The sequence below is a fragment of the Betta splendens genome, chromosome 24, assembly GCF_900634795.4.
Source record: "Betta splendens chromosome 24, fBetSpl5.4, whole genome shotgun sequence".
NCBI lineage: Eukaryota > Metazoa > Chordata > Actinopteri > Anabantiformes > Osphronemidae > Betta > Betta splendens.
In genome coordinates, this window is record NC_040901.2 from 3512951 (window position 1) to 3519004 (window position 6054).

Below are 6054 nucleotides of genomic sequence, written 5' to 3' on the forward strand. Positions count from 1 at the left end.
ACACTGGTAAAGAAAATAAAACTGGCCTCACTCTCAGCAGTACCTGCTGTAACTTCTCTTAATAGGAGGAAAACCAGATACAGCACCTTCTTAGTTACAAATCTTATTTTAATGTTTGTCTAAAGTACTAGTATTGTTTTCACATTTTTTGTCTTTTTAATCTGCTAATCAATGCAATGCAAGTTGTAAGTGCTTATTAAAACTCTATGCATTTAACAGTAATAACCAAACCTTGTGTAGAAATACATGTACAGTATGGTGTCTAGAGCTTGTACCAGGTTGGAAACCACAAGGTAAGGATGCACTGCATTTAGTTCAAACTTCTAAAGAGAGCTTTAGACAACAAACAATGTGTCGATGCGGATTGGGTTCTATAGCAGTGTTTCTCAACTGGTCTGCCTTTGGAACCCGCCATCACCCCTTAATGACATGCCACGGCCCATATCGACCCAAATTTAATCATAAGGCTGTAAGGCTGACATAACAATGAGAAGATTTCAGCAACATTTTTCTAAATGTAATCGATTTTAATGGACTCAGTTGGTGTTTTCAATTAAAAGTACGTCACTGAAATTATGTAGGTGAGAATACTCACTGAATCTGTGACACTGCATTAAGGAAAATGGAAAAGGTTTCAGGGAGTCAGACTTGCATGTTAAATTAGCGGGGGAGGGTGAAACGCAGGTAAAAGCACATCCGAGGACACAAGAGGGAAGACGCAGGGGCAGGGAAACGCACACTTGAGAATGCAGGAGGCTTACGAGGAGAGGAACCAAATGGAACCTGCGTGATCAGGAACCGGCAGCGGTGAGGAAATGTTAAATGTTAAATGTTAGTGTCGTGTGCATGTACAAAAGTTTAAATCAACAAAAGCAGAAAAAAAAACAGGCACAGATCTCTTCATGTGATAATCATTAATCAGCAACCAGCTTAACCTGTTTGTGGTTCGCAGTAAGATAAAACACGCAACCTCCATTGTCTACACGTGGTACTACTTGACTATGACAAGTGTGTGTCTGTGTGTCTTTACTTCGAGATCTAGACATTCATGTCATTTAGTCACAGATTGAGTTACTTTAGTTAGACGGAGGCATGCACGCAAAGGTTTATTAGTAAGCTGTTTTGTTGCTTACTGTATACTTATCCCTTAAACAGTAAGTTACATGTTGCATCGTCATATTATTAAAAAACATTGCTCTGCAACACCTAGGGTGTAAATAGTTCATAATATGTTACAGTTTTTACCTAGGTCAGATAAAATGTTTTCTCTGCATGTAACCCATACACACACAAGGAGTATGGGGCGCTCTGGGAGCTAGTGTGCTGTGACTTGCTCAAGGCCACACCTGGTGGGATCAACTGGGTTCGAACAGAACACAGGCTTGAACACAGCTTGAACACAGCCAGTGCCACGAGGGTCACTCACACACACAATCAATGCCCTTATTCCTGGTGCTGCACAAGAACAAAATGACAACCCATGATTCTCCAGCTACGTAGCTGTCCAGCCATGGGCATCTGTCAAAAGGCCAGACACCATGGTTGAATGCATGTGACCTTCTAGTCATTGATTCTACAGCGTCTATTGTGTAGAAACACTACAAACATGTCAGGTGAACTAAAAGTCAGTCAAAACAGAAAATACCTGTTGCAGCTATTGCTGCAACAGGTATTTTCAACAGGTAGCTTGAAGGGTTCAAGTGCAACTAAATCAACTGCATTTAATTTTTTTTACAAAAGTCAGTAAGGATGACAGTACAGCAGCAACACTATTACTTATACATTTATTTTACATTAATGAAGTAACAACTGTGTTTAACTTGTTACACAGAACCCTCTGTAACTTCCTGCTCTTCACAAAAGTCACGCAGTGATTCACTTACACACTACAGTCAGATAAGCGTCATACCTACGTAGTATTTTAAACACTGCTGTGTCAAAAAAATTCCTCAGCAGTGACTTAAAATGCTGCATGTCTACATTTTACATTTGCAGTATCCGTATGTTGCTTCCTGGTTAGAAGCTGGTTTAAAGAGCAGGGAAACAGATCTCAGTCTGATAACTGTTGCACAAAGCTGGTTGCTAAGCTCCTAAAGTAGCTTGAACGCTGTTGTCCTATAGGTGTAGTTTCTTAACAGGCCAAACAAAACACTTTACTGTATGGGACCTTATTCTGAATAAAGAGAAGGGATTATTATATTGTTTAGTGATGTGTGTCTCAACAACTGACAAGGGAGTACAGTCAATGGGAAGAACAAAGAAATGGGTCATTAAATACATGATACGTCATTATGGTGTTTTTCGTTGTTTAAGATTAACATTTTTTAGAGAAATAGGTTTTAAATAAAACAAACGTTTTGGACTTGATCAGTTTGTAGCTGTCACCAGATCTATGTTGGTTTAAAATGAATATTCCTATTCTTGTGATGCAACCCTCCAATTAGAGGTGTGAATGTCTGGTGTAGTTGATACTCCCTGAGCCACCTATTCACAAGCACAACACCTGCACACGCAGGCATCCTTACGTTTTCAACTTGGGGCCTAAATGTTTTCCAGCAACAACAAACCAATGAAGCAAAACAAAGAAAGCAATTAATTCAAACAACTAAACAATATGTGCAAAACAGCAACCTTGAAAACAAAACCGCTTGGTTCGTTAACAACATAATATAGCCACCAGTATAATTAACATTATAATAGATCAGATCAGCAAATGTCAGTGTCAGCAAATGTACTGCACCTGTTTCACGAAATGAAAGCGAAATGTGAAATGATAAACAAAAAGCTCATGAGATCACTATCTAGAATTCACCTGTTACACCACAACTGAATAATAAAATTTCAAAATTTTATTTGGTGAATAATAAAGATTATCTTGTCCTATGTTGAAATGCATGTTGAGTTGTTGAGTTTGAAATTGTGGATGAGGGAAAATTGAAAACACATCTAAATTGAGAAGGAGCTGTAGCTAGATTCAAACAAGAAATCAAAGATCTCTCATGTGAGAGAGAGAAAAATTTCTGGGTAGGTCAGTTTTACAAGTGAGTTATCAACACAATTAAGACTACATTTTGATGTAGTTAGTTTCCATAATGTATTTGCTTAATACAGTTACTTTATGTAGAAAGCTGCATTGCCACTTTGTTCTGTTCTGTTGCTCAAGAGGGGGCATGTTCTTCTGCACTGTATTTCTTGTTTTGTAGTATTATTGATAAAAGGCAGTTGAATTATTCTCACACTTGTTGTAACACCTGAAGTGAACTCGACAGAGTTCACAAACCACTGATTCTGAAACTGGTTAGTTCACATGCAAGTGCTGCAGTCTCAGCAACTTCTTAGCACTGTTTTGCTAACGTGTGTTAGAAACAATTTCATTTTAGTGTTTGAGGGCAATTTACTGTAGGTACTGTAGTTAGAGAGATTTTGAACTCAATTACATTTTAGTTGGGTAGTCTACAGTACATTAAGTCTCAGATTACTTCTGATTACTTGTTATTTTCCTATGGTTTTCTTAATTCAGTACAGTTTCATTAATTCTAAGTTAGTTAATTGTTGTTTATTTAAAATATTATTAAGTAAAGACCTTGAACAGATCATGGACAGATACTGTAGACTTATTGTGTTGGTTTTGTGGCCTGGCCTGTTTTGCTCTCCTTCACACTCTCACACTCCCAGTTCCGCTTTCTTCTCCTTAGTGCCTCATTACTGTTTATTATGTATGCTCTACCTCGCATTCTTCCCCTGATGGATTATTTTCTCTCATAGAGGATTCTGTTCTGTTTCTAATAAATATTCAAGTATTTATTCAGTGTTCATTTGTTCAAGGTAGTCAGGATTTCTATGTGTCTGTGCCATCTATTTTTTTAGTCATATCTATTCAAGTCTTGTGTTTTTTGTCCATGTAGTTTTGTGTCTACATTGATCCCTACTCTCAGGCCTAAACTGTTTTCTATAGTTTTGTTTTATATGGTAAGGTTTTGTTTGATCCTATGGCAAGTTGTGCCTCTTTGCCCTAACGTTTCGAATTACAGCTTTTGTTTCAAGGTGTTTTTGTTTGCACTGTGTTGGTGATATTTAATCTTCCTTGGGTCCAGCCCTTAATCTAAGTACTTATTCATTCCATTAGTGGTGGAATGTGACAGGTTTCACTCCAAACTAATCTGGAGCTCTAGATACCAATCTAATTCAATAAAACAAGCCTTGCACACAGTTCCTAAAAGTAGTGCAGTTTTTGTTGTCATTTTGACTTCATTCTAAAAATGGCATTGATTATTTTTTATACATTCATTTTTGGAATCTATAATTAACTTTATCTCTGTTTTCCCTTTACAGTTGACATATTTTATTTTGAAAGTGCTGAATAGTTTGTAGTATTTTATAGTATGTTACAGTGGTGCACATAAAAATAAATCCTATACTTAAACGTGAGAAAACTTTGCCACGTGAAATCTCATCACATAGCAGAGGATTGCCCAGGGCATGAAATACCTAAAATATCATTGCTGACACATACTGAAAATCATACCCTGCCTGGAAAATTCAAAGCTTTCATTATGAATTATTGTCACAAAATATCCTAGTTGCTTGGTGGGGCAACTGTATATCATGAACCACCTAATCAAGTTTCAAGTATAAGAACCATTTTTACTGAAGTTACAGAAAACTGGCATAAGTAAATAATAACATTTGCTCAATTTACTTCCACACACTACTTGTAGATCTGCTATGCCACTTACACAACTCTTATGATTGGTGTGCGACTGCTTTAACTCTTCTTAACTCTTAACTCTGCTTTAACTCTCCACTGCCACAAGACACTTACATTGAAAGCTGCCTTTTCTTTATTGAACAAAGCTACTTGAGTTTGATAATGATAAAGATGATGAGGATTCAAAATTTGCCCCGATTATTCCTACAGTGTTGTTGTCAGATGGAAAATAAAAAAATAGGATACATGCTGTACGAGAAACCTTACTTGCCAATAGTAGCGTTCATGGGGTCTTATTAAGAGCAAAACATATGAGGACTCTGCTAAACAAAAACAAAAAGAAGTTGATAGATATTGTGTTACAATAAAGTCATCTGCTTAAATCTAACACGTGAAGTATCGTCAGAAATATATTTAGGTGACCTATCATTCTTGTTTACATGAATGAATATAATCCTATGTACAATGTTCTATTGCTTTTGGAGGTTGGACCACAAAAGGAAATGCACTTGATATGGTAGCTACTGGAAAACAAATGAATAATACTGTCTCTTCCTGTAGACATACAATACATGACTTTGTGTCTTCATAACTGCAACAAAGCCTTATACCTACTTTTACTGCTTTTTGGTTGAATGAGCTAATGAATAAGAGATAATAATATTTGCAGTTATTAACAGCCTAAATAGAGTACATGTATGTTTTATCACTCCATAACAAAGCCAAGTACAAACATCTAAACTATCTGCCGTTCATCTATGGCTGAAAAGAGCAGGTAAGGTCGGTAGATGAATGCATGAAGACAACGAGGCTGTACTGTGTTTTGTCTGAAAGTAAAACTACCACATTGCAAACAGATTAACCATCAAGCAAGATGAACAAAGCAAAGAAAGAGAAACTCAAAGCAGAGTGCAACTTCATAGACGTTAGTGCCATTATCTTTATAATTACATGGTATTCCTATAGTTTCTCTGGAATGTGCTTGCAGTATTATTCAGGTAATCTAATTTTAGATCACATTCTATCTAGAAATGGCTTGAGTAAGAACTCTATTGTTACTTTACATACAAACATACAGTATTAAACCATATAAAAAGGAGTGTAACACTGTTTTACTGTTTACTTTCATATGTCATGAGAAATATTTAGATAAAACTAAAATTATAAAAAGTCTACAGCATCACAACAATCTTAATCTTAAGTATACTGTATAAAAAGAATCTGAGTCAAAATAGCATTACGTTAAGATATATTTTTAACCTTTTAAGGGTCACCTCAAATTTTAAGTCAACTGCATAACCTGTGCTGTAGATGCAATGCAAATTATATTTCACATAATTATGTAA